Source organism: Tursiops truncatus, chromosome 2 (genome assembly GCF_011762595.2).
Source record: "Tursiops truncatus isolate mTurTru1 chromosome 2, mTurTru1.mat.Y, whole genome shotgun sequence".
In the NCBI taxonomy this organism is placed as follows: domain Eukaryota; kingdom Metazoa; phylum Chordata; class Mammalia; order Artiodactyla; family Delphinidae; genus Tursiops; species Tursiops truncatus.
In genome coordinates, this window is record NC_047035.1 from 162739493 (window position 1) to 162753662 (window position 14170).

General features: G+C 40.8%; 1 protein-coding gene across 17 annotated transcripts in view; it reads left to right on the forward strand.

The window, feature by feature from the left end:
- Positions 1-14170, forward strand: part of MLLT10 (MLLT10 histone lysine methyltransferase DOT1L cofactor) — a 249150-nt gene that overhangs the window by 75149 nt on the left and 159831 nt on the right. The window lies entirely within an intron of this gene.

The window sequence follows — 14170 nt, forward strand, 5'->3', positions numbered from 1 at the left end:
CTTTTTGAATTATGGTTTTCTCTGGGTATATGCCCAGTAGTGGAATTGCTAGGTCATATGGTAATTCTATTTTTAGTTTTTTAAGGAACCTCCATGCTATTCTCCATAGCGGCTGTGTCAATTTACCTTCCCACCAGCAGTGCAAGAGGGTTCCCTTTTCTCCACACCCTCTCCAGCATTTGTTACTTGTAAATTTTCTGATGATGCCCATTCTAACTGGTGTGAGGTGATACCTCATTGTAGTTTTGATCTGCATTTCTCTAATACTTAGTGATATTGAGCAGCTTTTCATGTGCTTCTTGGCCATCTGTATATCTTGTTTGGAGAAGTGTCTGTTTAGGTCTTCTGCCCATTTTTGGATTGGGTTGTTTGTTTCTTTAATATCGAGCTGCATGAGCTGTTTGTATATTTTGGAGATTACTCCTTTGTCCGTTGATTCGTTTGCAAATATTTTCTCCCATTCTGAGGGTTGTCTTTTTGTCTTGATTATGGTTTCCTTTGCTGTGCAAAAGCTTTTAAATTGCATTAGGTCCCATTTGTTTATTTTTGTTTTTATTTCCATTACTCTAGGAGGTGGATCAAAAAAGATCTTGCTGTGATTTATGTCAAAGAGTGTTCTTCCTATGTTTTCCTCTAAGAGTTTTATAGTGTCTGGTCTTACATTTAGGTTTCTAATCCATTTTGAGTTTATTTTTGTGTATGGTGTTAGGGAGTGTTCTAATTTCATTCTTTCACATGTAGCTGTCCATTTTTCCCAGCACCACTTATTGAAGAGGCTGTCTTTTCTCCATTGTATATCCTTGCCTCCTTTGTCACAGATTAGTTGACCATAGGTGCGTGGGTTTATCTCTGGGCTTTCTATCTTGTTCCATTGATCTATGTTTCTGTTTTTGTGCCAGTACCATATTGTCTTGATTACTGTAGCTTTGTAGTATAGTCTGAAGTCAGGGAGTCTGATTCCTCCAGCTCTGTTTTTTTCCCTGAAGACTGCTTTGGCTATTTGGGGTCTTTTGTGTATCCATACAGATTTTGAGATTTTTTTTTTGTTCTTGTTCCGTAAAAAATGCCATTGGTAATTGGATACGGATTGCATTGAATCTGTAGATTGCTTTGGGTAGTATAGTCATTTTCACAATATTGATTCTTCCTATCCAAGAACATGGTATATCTCTCCTTCTGTTGGTATCATCTTTAGTTTCTTTCATCAGTGTCTTATAATTATCTTCATACAGGTCTTTTGTCCCCCTAGGTAGGTTTATTCCTAGGTATTTTATTCTTTTGTTGCAATGGTAAATGGGAGTGTTTTTAATTTCTCTTTCAGATTTTTCATCATTAGTGTATAGGAATGCAGGAGATTTCTGTGCATTAATTTTGTATCCTGCAACTTTACTGAATTCATTGATTAGCTCTAGTAGTTTCTGGTGGCATCTTTCGGATTCTCTATGTATAGTATCATGTCATCTGCAAAGGGTGACAGTTTTACTTCTTCTTTTCCAATTTGTATTCCTTTTATTTCTTTTTCTTCTCTGATTGCCATGGCTAGGACTTCCAAAACTATGTTGAATGATAGTGGTGAGAGTGGACATCCTTGTCTTGTTCCTGATCTTAGAGGAAATGCTTTCAGTTTTTCACCATTGAGAATGATGTTTGCTGTGGGTTTGTCATATATGGCCTTTCTTATGTTGAGGTGGGTTCCCTCTGTGCCCACTTTCTGGAGATTTTTTTATCATAAATGGGTGCTGAATTTTGTCAAAAGCTTTTTCTGCATCTATTGAGATGATCATGTGGTTTTTATTCTTAAATTTGTTAATATGATGTATCACATTGATTGATTTGCATATATTGAAGAATCCTTGCATCCCTGGGATAAATCCCACATGATCATGGTGTATGATCCTTTTAATGTGTTGTTGGATTCTGTTTGCTAGTATTTTGTTGAGGATTTTTGCATCTATATTCATCAGTGATATTTGTCTGTAATTTTCTTTTCTTGTAGTATCTTTGTCTGGTTTTGGTATCAGGGTGATGGTGGCCTCATAAAATGAGTTTGGGAGTGTTCCTTCCTCTGCAATTTTTTGGAAGAGTTTGAGAAGGATGGGTGTTAGCTCTTCTCTAAATGTTTGATAGAATTCACCTGTGAAGCCATCTGGTCCTGGACTTTTGTTTGTTGGAAGATTTTAAATCACAGTTTCAATTTCATTCCTTGTGATTGGTCTGTTCATATTTTCTATTTCTTCCTGTTTCAGTCATGGGAGGTTACACCTTTCTAAGAATTTGTCCATTTCTTCCAGGTTGTCCATTTTATTGGCATAGAGTTGCTTGTAGTTGTCTCTTAGGATGCTTTGTATTTCTGCGGTGTCTGTTGTAACTTCTTTTTCATTTCTAATTTTATTGATTTCAGTCCTCTCCCTCTTTTTCTTGATGAGTTTGGCTAATGTTTTATCAATTTTGTTTATCTTCTCAAAGAACCAGCTTTTGGTTTTATTGATCTTTGCTATTGTTTTCTTTGTTTCTGTTTCATTTATTTCTGCTCTGATCTTTATGATTTCTTTCCTTCTGCTAGCTTTGGGTTTTGTTTGTTCTTCTTTCTCTAGTTGCTTAGGTGTAAGGTTAGGTTGTTTATTTGAGATATTTCTTGTTTCTTGAGGTAGGATTTTATTGCTATAAACTTCTCTCTTAGAACTTCTTTTGCTGCATCCCATAGGTTTTGGATCGTCGTGTTTTCATTGTCATTTGTCTCTAGGTGTTTTTTGATTTCCTCTTTGATTTCTTCAGTGATCGCTTGGTTATTCAGTAACGTATTGTTTAGCTTCCATGTGTTTGTGTTTTTTACCTTTTTTCCCGTGTAATTGATTTCTAATCTCATAGCGTTGTGGTTAGAAAAGATGCTTGATATGATTTCAGTTTTCTTAAATTTACTGAGACTTGATTTGTGACCTAAGATGTGATCTATCCTGGAGAATGTTCCCATGCACAGTTGAGAAGAAAGTGTTATATGCTGTTTTTGGATGGAATGTCCTATAAATATCAATTAAATCTATCTTGTCTATTGTGTCATTTAAAGCTTGTGTTTCCTTATTAATTTTCTGTCTGGATGATCTGTCCATTGGTGTAAGTGAGGTGTTAAAGTCTCCCACTATTATTGTGTCACTGTCGGTTTCCTCTTTTATAGCTGTTAGCAGTTGCCTTATGTATTGAGGTGCTCCTATGTTGGGTGCATATATATTTATAATTGTTATATCTTCTTCTTGGGTTGATCCCTTGATCATTATGTAGTGTACTTCCTTGTCTCTTGTAGCATTCTTTGTGTTAAAGTCTATTTTATCTGATATGAGTGTTGCTACTCCAGCTTTCTTTTGATTTCCATGTGCATGGAATATCTTTTTCCATCACCTCACTTTCAGTCTGTGTGTTTTCCTAGGTCTGAAGTGGGTGTCTTGTAGACAGCATATATATGGGTCTTGTTTTTGTATCCATTCAGCAAGCCTGTGTCTTTTGGTTGGAGCATTTAATCCATTCACGCTTAAGGTAATTATCAATATGTATGTTCCTATGACCATTTTCTTAATCGTTTTGCGTTTATTTTTGTAGGTGCTTTTTTTCTCTTGTGTTTCCCACTTAGAGAAGTTCCTTTAGCATTTGTTGTAGAGCTCGTTTGGTGGTGCTGAATTCTCTTAGCTTTTGCTTGTCTGTAAGAAAGAGACAATCTGAATGAGATCTTGAATGAGATCCTCGACGGGTAGAGTAATCTTGGTTGTAGGTTCTTCCCTTTCATCACTGTAAGTGTATCATGCCACTCCCTTCTGGCTTATAGAGTTTCTGCTGTGAAATCAGATCCCGCAAGTCGTGCTGGCCGGGTGGGGGGGAAAAAGTAAGGATAACAATAACAAAGTGAAAAATAAAATTAGACTAGGGAACTAACACCTATGTTAAAAAAATACAAAAATAAAGATATAGGTGAAAGAACAACCAAAAGGTAAAAGAGAACCACGATAGTAAAAAAGAGGAGGGAAAAAAAAAAAGTAAGAAAGGTGGAAAAGGCCTTGGCTTTGGAGGGCGGGGCCGAAGCAGAGGTGAGGTTTGGGTGGTGGGCGGGGTGTATGCTTAGTACCCCCAGGGGTGGAAAAGGCCCGGGGTGTGTGTGTGTGTGGGGGGGCGGCTTAGGCTCAACAGAATAGAAGGGGCCCAGGCATGCCTCCTGCCTCTGGTCTCAGAGGCTGGGGGACCCCACCTGGGAGCCCAGAAGGCTTTCTGGCTTGAGTGGATGGGGTAGACGCCTTCCTCTCCTGCTCCTACAGTCATGGAGGGCCCCTTGCGCCTGCCTCTCCACATCTCCCCAGCCTTCCTCCTATGCCCCCAGGGCCAACCCAGCCCAGCGGGGACCTTTGAGAGCATAGGACCCGGCCTAGCCCGAGACGGGCAAACATCCCCGGCTAATTGGGCAGGGGAAATGCTGGGCCTGTTGCCCCCTGATCTGAGCCCCTGAGGGTCCCTCCAGGCGTGGATACCCTTCCCCCCCCAGCCACCCCTCAGGGGTGCCGGTCCTGTCCGGCCTCCACTTCTCCTCCCCCCTCAGTGCCCCCACATCCTACCGGTTTTCTTGGGGGTTCTTCCCGTCTCCTTGGGCATCAGGGTCCCCCACTGGTGTCTGGCAAGTGCCCCAGTTGTGGGGAGATGCGCGCTCTGCATCTTCCCACACTGTCATCTTGACTCCTCTCTCTAACCTTACAAAATTTACTTCTTAATTTTTAAAACTTTGAAATTATTGTTTGATCCATAGGCTGCAGAATGGAAAATATGTCAACAGGCCTGAAAGCAACATAAAACTCATTGTACATCTCCATTAGCGTTCTTGGGTGATGAGGTACATTGTCATTGAGCAGTATTATATTGGAAGGAATCTTTTTTCTGAGCAGTAGATCTCAGCTGTGGGCTTAAAATATTCAGTAACCCATGTTGTAAACAGATGTACAGTCGTCCAGGATTTGTTGTTCCATTTTTAGAGCATAGACAGAGTAGATTTAGCATAATTCTTAAGGATTCTAGGAGTTTTGAAGTACTAAATGAGCATTGGCTTCAACTTTAAGTCACCAGCTGCAGTAGTGCCTAGTAAGATAGTCGGGGGTGTTGTCAGGGCCCTTGAAACATTGAAGCCAGACATTGGCTTCTCTAGCTATGAAACTCCTAGATGTCATCTTCCAATTGAAGGCTGTTTCATCTACATTGAAAATCTGTTGTTTAGTGTAGCAACCTTCATTAATTATCTTCGCTAGCTCTTCTGGATAACTTGCTGTAGCTTCTGTATCAGCACTTGCTGCTTCACCTTGCACTTTGATGTTATGGAGGCAGCTTCATTCCTTAAACCTCATGAAACAAACTCTGCTAGCTTTATACATTTCTTCTGCAGCTTCCTCATCTCTCTCAGTCTTCTTAGAATTGAAGAGAATTAAGGCCTTGCTCTGCATTTGGCTTTGTTGTGGCTGGCTTGATCTTCTATCCAGACTCCTGAAACTTTCTCCATATCAACAATAAGGGTGTTTTGTTTTCTTATCATTTGTGTGTTCACAATAGTGTCACTTTTAATTTTCTTTAGGAATTTTTCCTTTGCATTCACAACATAGCTGGCTCTTTGGTACAAGAGGCCTAGCTTTCAGCCTCCCTTGGCTTTTGACATGCCTTCCTCACTGAGCTTAATCATTTTTAGCTTTTGATTTAAAGTGAGAGATGTGCAATTCTTCCTTTCGCTTAAACACTACTTGAATTGAACACAATTTCAGTATTGTTGTGTCTTGGAATAGGGAGGTCTGAGGAGAGGGAGAGAGATAGGGGAACAGCTGGTCAATGGAACAGTCAGAACATACAACATTTGTTGAATTAAATTTGCTGTTGTGCATGGGTGTGGCACCCCAAAACAATTAAATAGTAACGTCAAACATCACTGATCATGGATACTATGACAAATATAATAATGAAAAAGCTGAGATATTGCGAAAAGTACAAAATGTGACGAAGAGGCATGAAGCAAGCAAATGTTGGAAAAATGGTGCCAGTAGACTTGCTTGATGCAGAATTGCCACAGACCTTCAATTTATAAAAAATGCAACATCTGTGAAGAGCAGTAAAATGAGGTATGCCTGTATAGTTGGAGCATTGTGGTTTTTTTTTGTTTTTTTTTTGTGGTGCGCGGGCCTCTCACCGTTGTGGCCTCTCCCGTTGTGGCTTCTCCCGTTGTGGAGCACAGGCTCTGGACACGCAGGCTCAGCAGCCATGGCTCATGGGCCCAGCCGCTCCACGGCATGTGGGATCCTCCCGGACTGGGGCACGAACCCATGTCCCCTGCATCGGCAGGCGGACTCTCAACCACTGCGCCACCAGGGAAGCCCTGGAGCGTATTCTTAATTCACTTAGCCAATCTCTCTCTCTTGTTTTTGACGGGATAGTTTAACCCGTTTCCATTTAAAGTAGGTACTGATAATTTATGCCATTTTACTATTTTTCCTGTACGTTTTATGCCCCCCTTTGTTCTTCTATTTCTCCAATACTGCCTTTTTTCTTAAATTAATTTTTTTGGCTTTGTGCCCTTTTGATTGCCTTCCTTTTTTTTTTTCTTTTATTTTCATTTCTTTCTTTCTTTCTTTTTTTCGTTTCCTCCCCCAGCATGCGGGATCTTAGTTCCCTGACCAGGGATTGAACCCGTGCCCCCTGAAGTGGAAGTGTGGAGTCTTAACCACTGGACCACCAGGGAAGTCCTGCCTTCCTTTTTTTTTTTTTTTTTTATTTTAAGATTTATTTTAGGCTGCGTTGGGTCTTAGTTGTAGCATGTGGGATCTTTGTTGAGGCACATGGGATCTTTCGTTGCGGCGTGAGGGCTCTTTGTTGTGGTGCGCGGGCTTCTCTCTAGTTGTGGTGTGCGGGTTTTCTCTTCTCTAGTTGGGGCTCGCAGGCTCCAGGGCGTGTAGGCTCTGTCGTTGTGTTGTGCAGGTTCCAGAGCACATAGGCTCTGTAGTTTGTGGCACGTGGGCTGTAAGTTGAGACGTGCAAGCTCAGTAGCTGTGGCGTGTGGGCTTAGTTGCCCCACATTATGTGGGATCTTAGTTCCCTGACCAGGGATTGAACCCATGTCCCCTGCATTGCAAGGTGGATTCTTTACCACTGAACCACCAGGGAAGTCCCCCGCCTTCCTTTTCTTTTGTGTATATTTTTAAGGCACAGTTGACCTTTGAACAACATGGGAGATAGGGGCACTGGCCCACTGTGTAGTCAAAAATCCAAGTATAATGTATAGTTGGCCCTCTATATATATGTGATTCCTCCATATCCAAGGTTCCACGTCCACGGATTCAACAAACTCTGGATTGTGTAGTACTGTAGTATTTACTATGGACAAATTGCATGTAAGTGGACCTGCACAGTTCAAACCTGTGTTTTACAAGGGCCAACTTCATTTTCTTGCTGGTTTCTATGAGGATTACAATTAACATCCTGAATTTGTAATAACTTTGAATTTTTTTAAAAAAATTATTTTTGGCTGCGTTGGGTCTTCGTTGCTGTGCGTGGCCTTTCTCTAGTTGTGGTGATTGGGGGCTACTCTTCGTTGCATTGCACGGGCTTCTCATTGTGGTGGCTTCTCGTTGCGGAGCACGGGCTCTAGGCGTATAGGCTTCAGTAGTTGCAGCATGTGGGCTTCAGTAGTTGTGGCATGCAGGCCTTAGAGCGCATGGACTTCAGTAGTTGTGATGCATGGGCTCTAGGGCATGCAGGCTTCAATAGTTGTGGTGTGTGGGCTCACTAGTTGTGGGTTGTGGGCTCTAGAGCACAGGCTCAGTAGTTGTGGCGTACGGGCTTAGTTGCTCCGTGACACGCAGGATCTTCCCGGACCAGGGTTTGAACCCGTGCCCCCTGCATTGGCAGCTGGATTCTTAACCACTGCGCCACCAGGGAAGTCCCACTTTGAATTGATACCAACTTAGCTTCAGTAGCATACAAAAAATTCTGCTCACATTCCCCCACCTTTCTACTGTTTTTTCAAAATTTGTGTCTTTATACATATCATGTGCCCATTAACATAGACATATAGTTATTTTTTTCATGCATTTGTCTTTTAAACCATGCAGGAAATATAAAGAAGAGTTACAAATCAAAACTATCATAATGCTGGCTTTAATTTTTACCTATATTTAACTTTTACTGGCGTTAAAAATTTTTTTTTGGTACGGCTTTTAGTTACTGTCTAGTGTTCTTTCGTTTAGCCAGAAGGACCCCCTTTCCAATTTCTTGTAGGGCAGGTCTCTTAGCAACAGATTCCCTCACCTTCTGTTTCGTTGGGAATGTCTGTCTTTTTCCATATTTGAAGGATAGCTTTGCTTGATTTAGAATTCTTGGGTGACAGGTTTTTTTCTTTCAGAAATTTAAAAATGTCATTGTACACACCCTAATGGCCCCTGTTGAATTCGGTGAGAAATTTGTTGTTTAATCTTACTGAGCGTTCTTTGTATGTGACAAGTTGCTTTTCTGTTAATCTTTTAAAGATTCTCTTTTTTCTTGGCTTTTAGCAGTGATTATTATTTTATCTCAGTGCAGATCTCTTTGTGTTTATTCTTCTCGTGGTTTCTTGAGCCTCTTGAATGTGTAGATTCACGTAATTATCTAATTCGGAAGTTTTTGGCCAGTATTTCTTAAAATATTTTCTCTGTTCCTCTTTTTCCTTTTCTTCTGGGATTCCCATTGTTTGTATGTTAGTAGGCATGATTGTGTCCTACAGGTTTCGTAGGAACTCCTCTGCTCCCCTTTTTTAAATGATCCTGAAACTGGATAATTTCAATTGGTCTACCTTTAAGTTTACTGAGTTTTTTTCTTTACCTACTCACATCTGTTGTTGAGACCCTCTAGTGTAGTTTTCATTCTGGTTATTACAATTTTCAATGTCAGTGTCTCTGTTTGGTTCCTTTTTGAAATGACTGTTGATTCTCTGTTGAGACATCATTGTCCTGGTGTCCTTTAGCTCCTTGACCTTGCTCTCCTTTATCTTTGAGCAGATCTAAGACAGTTGATTTAAAGTCTGCACTAAATGTCTGTGCTTCTACAGAGACAGATTCTCTTCAGTTCTCCTGTGAATGGGCTGTACTTTCTTTTTCTTTGCATGCTTTGTAACTCTCTTGAAAACTGGATGTACTGAATATTATGATATGGTAACTCTGGAAAGTGGGTTCTTTACTCACGGTTTAATTATGTTGCTTGCTGTATGCTGCAGTTATTTGCCTTTTTAGTGGTCTTCTATGTAATTTTTAAAAAAGTGTACATTCTTTGTCACTTTGTTCTCTAAAGTCTGTTTCTGTAGTTTGTGTTCAACTAGTTTTTTGACAGAGTTTTGCTTGAATACCAGGTGCCAAAATAGCGAGAGAGAGAGGGAGAATCAAAAAGAAAAAAAAAAAAAAAGAAAAGGAAAAAAGCAACACGTCTTCCAGTCTTTGCAGATTGGCTCTGTGCTAGGACTGTTCCTTCAGTGGCTAGCCAGTCTTCTTACCACTCTCCCTTACTTAGCCTTCACTCCCTACTTGCCCTGTACCAGGAGATAGACCAGAGATGAAAGGTTAGTGTCTCATCAGGTCTTTTAGGAATATGCATCCTGCCCTGGGCATGTGGTGCTGTCTAAATTCCCTAGAATGAACAGACACTTTCCAGTGCCCCAATTTCCAAGAGAAACTTTGTCCCCAGCTTTTCCTCTTAGGCTCTTGGCACTAGGTTATTTGCTTGAACCATGATCTTTCGCCCCAGGGACCTGTGGGTATTTTGTCTGCCTTACAGTGATTTGAGGATACCCACCACTTTTCTGCCCTGAGTGAGTTCTGAGCTTGTCAAAAGAATAAGCATGTTGTGTCAGTTCTTCAGTAGCCAACAGACACTTTCGAGAAACACAATTCTTTGCAAATAAAGTCTGCTCTGCTCCTTCTGAAACCAGAAGCTGGGGTTCTTCACTGGGAATACAAGATGCTATCTATCTTCAAGACCTCTGCTGAATCCATGGGTCAAGGGAAAGTAAAAATTCCCAAAGCTTTCCTGCCTTTTTTTTTGGGGGGGGGGTGCGCTGCGTGGATTGCGGGATCTTAGTTCCCTGACCAAGGACTGAACTTGGGCCCATGGCAGTGAGAGCACTTGAGTCCTAACCGCTGGACCTCAAGGGAACTCCCCACTTTCCTGCCATTTTTTTTTTTTTTTTTGCTGTACGCGGGCCTCTCACTGTTGTGACCTCTCCCGTTGTGGAGCACAGGCTCCGGACGCGCAGCCTCAGCGGCCATGGCTCACGGGCCCAGCCGCTCCACAGCATGTGGGATCTTCCCAGACCGAGGCACGAACTCGTGTCCCCTGCATCGGCAGGCGGACTCTCAACCACTGCACCACCGGGGAAGCCCTTTCCTGCCATTTTTAAGTTGCTTTTTTCTGACTGAGCGTTTGCTTGGTTGCTGCAAACCTTTCACTTTCTTTCCCAGAGTCCTGACAAAATTGGTTCTGATAGTTTCTGCTTGACTTCTTGATGTTTCTGTGGTGGAATGTGCCCTTGGAGCTGCCTTCTCCCCCATTTTTGCTAACATAAATCTGGACATTTTTGCATCCCTGTAAGTCTCCTTGAGTTTTGTTCTGAAATACAGTTATGTTCCTTGGAAACAGTTTGATCTTTTCAGGTCCTGCTCTTATGATTTATTCAGTGGGTCCAGAGCAGTGCTCAGTCTAGGGGTACTTATTCCCACTACTGAGGCAAGACCTTTATGAGTCTTTTACCCAGTGAAAGCCCTGTGAGTTGGGAGTTTTTCCAGTCTGGCTCAGGGAACAGGCACTGTTCCTAGACCTTTGTGCCAGCTGGATACTGTTCGCTCTAATCTTTTTGGCTGGTTCTTTTTCCAGCCTCAGGTAATTTCTCTACTCACATGTTCTCTGTTTAATACTCATGTAGTGCTGTTTCTCTTTCTCTGTCTTTGAGTGTTCTCTCTCTGAAGGGCTTTCATTTCTGGTACTTGGCTTTGCCAATTTTAGCTTTCTTGGTCTCACCCATCTCCTATACTTTGAGGGTGTCCTGGGCTTGGCCTCAGTTTCTCTCCCTGAGTCTTGGCCTGGAAGAACTCTCAAGACATTAAGAGGGGGCAAACAGAGGGCTCACCTCATTTGTCTCTTACCTCTTTGAGATTGTTGTCTTTCTGTAGCTGATACACAGGTATCTTGAGAACCACTGTCTAAATTATTTTGTCCTTTTTTTTTTGACTGTGTGGGGTCTGCATTGTTTCATGCAGGAGGATAAATTTGGTCCTTGTTATTCCATCTCGACCAATCTCCTACTATTTCTCCTTAGCCTTGATTTTTTTCTCTTATTTTATTATTCTTCTGTTCCCTCTTTTCTTCCTTATTTGTGATTATAATGAATATTTTTAACATTGCATTTTAATCAGTTTAATAATGCGGTTATTTAATATTGCATTTAAATGTAATTGTAAATTAAATTACCTTTTGGGCCATATCGCTTTCTATATATACAAGTATTAATATCTGTGTAGTGGTTGCTCCAGGGATTACAAATTTCATACAAATAAGTTCAGTCTACTATGTGTACCACTTCACACAAAATGTAGAAACCTTGAAACTGTATAGATCTCTTTTACCTGCTCCTTCCCCAATCTTTGTTATAGTTTTACACACATTGAAAACTTTACAAGACAGCATTTTAACTTTTGATGTAAGCAGTCATATGTATTTTAAGTGAAAGGAGGTATTATGATTGTTTTATCAGCCAATAATCTATCAAAACTACCTGCATGTTTATCATGCTTCATTTTCCCCTTCATCTTGGAGCTTACTTCTTGGGTCATTGTTTTCTGCCCGAGGAAAATTGTTTGGTATTCCCTTTAATGGAAATTTGTTTAGAGATATTTTTTGGCTTTGTTATTTATCCAGTTCTTTTAGTGATAACTTCCCTTTGGGTTATATTAAGATTTTTATTTCTCTTTTTGGTTTTCTGTAGTTTTATTAATGTGCCTATGTGTGGATTTATATTTATTTACCCTGGGATTTATTGTGGTTCTTCAGTCTATGACTTGCCATCTTTCTTCTGTTTTAGAAAGTTTTCAGTTATTATCATTTTTTAAAAGATTTATTATTTATTTATCTATCTATATCTATTTATGTGTTTATTTTTGGCTGCATTGGGTCTTAGTTGTGGCATGCGGGATCTTCATTGAGGCATGCAGGATCTTTGTTGAAGCATGCGGGATCTTTCGTGGCGTTGCTTGGACTCTTTGTTGTGGCGTGTGGGCTTCTCTCTAGTTGTGGCACACAGGCTCCAGGGCGTGTGAGCTCTGTAGTTGTGATGCACGGGCTCCAGAGCGTGTGGGCTCTGTAGTTTGCAGCACACGGGCTTTCTAGTTGAGGCGCATGAACTCAGTAGTTGTGGCACGTGGGCTTAGTTGCCCCACGGCATGTGGGATCTTAGTTCCTTGACCAGGGATTGAACCCGCGTCCCCTGCACTGTAAGGCGGATTCTTTACCACTGGACCACCAGGGACGCCCCAGTTATTATCATTTTAAATATTGCTTTTGTACCATTTTTTTCCCTCTCATATTTCTCTGGGACTCTAATTACATGTGTGTTAGGCCTGCCCATCATGTTGTTTTCGTTTCCTGTCTTTTTGTATTTTTCATTTTTTTTTTTTTTTTTTTGTGGTACGCGGGCCTCTCACTGTTGTGGCCTCTCCCGTTGTGGAGCACAGGCTCCGGACGCGCAGGCTCAGCGGCCATGGCTCACGGGTCCAGCAGCTCCGTGGCATATGGGATCTTCCCAGACCGGGGCACGAACCCGCGTCCCCTGCATCGGCAGGCGGACTCTCAACCACTGTGCCACCAGGGAAGCCCTATTCTTCATACTTCTGTGCTAATGTTCTGAATATTTTCTTCTGACCTATTTTGTTGTTGTTCTAATTCTGTTTTCAGCTAATGGCTGTTTTCAGCCGTTGTTAATCCCATTTATTGATTTTATAATTTTTGTTTTTACTTCTGTAATTTTTTGATTTAGAGTTTTCAGTTCTTTGAAGAAATTTTAAATTTTGTGTTGTGTGTATTTGAACATAATAAACATACTTTTTATAAATGTCTGTATCTGAAACTCCAAAATACAAATATGTTTTGATCTTCATGTTTCTACTGGTTTTCATTCATGTTGTCTTGACTCTCATGTGTTTAGTATTTTTCATTGTGCTGAAAATGGTAATGAACTAGTATTAGAAATTATTTGTAGCCAAAATGACATTGTTTTTCTCTAAAGAGGATGTATATTAGCTTCTGTCTGGTGTCTGGGGGCACTTGTAATTTAGGGTTATGTGAGTCAAATTTCAGAGTTTGAGATGATCAAAGCCCAGCTGCAGTCTCTGGGTGGGCCTATGTACTTTTAGTTTATTGTCATTCCTGGCTTGCAGCCCCTCAGTGTTGCCACTGAAAGAGGGAAGGGATTTACTAGTGTTCTTCTTTTCCCTTAGTTGTCTATGGATGTAGATCCCTGTACTTTCAGCCTTCTGAGTTTGTCAGAAGTACCTTTCACTCTCTCAGCTGCTTTCTTTGAAATAGGCAAATGTCCCCTGGGTGACAAAATGGTCAAAAGTTGTACTGAACTCCCTTGACTTCCATCCTTTTCAAGTTTTGGCCCAGTAATTCCTTACTATGACATCAGCTCTTTGATACCTTTAGTCACAGTTTGAAAATTAAAAGAAACAGCATTTAATATTAATATTTAAATTGATAAATTGTTAATATATTTTAAGTGAAATCTTAAAATAGTAGAACAATGATCGTTAGTATAAGTGTTTAAAATGTCAACATTTGTATAACAGTTAAAAATTTAATACTGACATTTAAGATTTAAAGTATTAAAATTTTTATTATAGGTTTTCAGCTATAAAACTTCATACTTTTAAAATTAATTAATCAATTAATTAATTTTTGGATGAGTTGGATCTTTGTTGCTGTGCGCCGGCTTTCTCTAGTTGCAGCCAGCAGGGGCTACTCTTTGTTGCTGTGTGTGAGCTTCTCATTGCAGTGGCTTCTCTTGTTGCGGAGCAGGGGTCTACGCACCGGGCTTCAGTAGTTGTGGCACACGGGCTCAGTAGTTGTGGCACACAGGCTCAGTAGTTGTGGC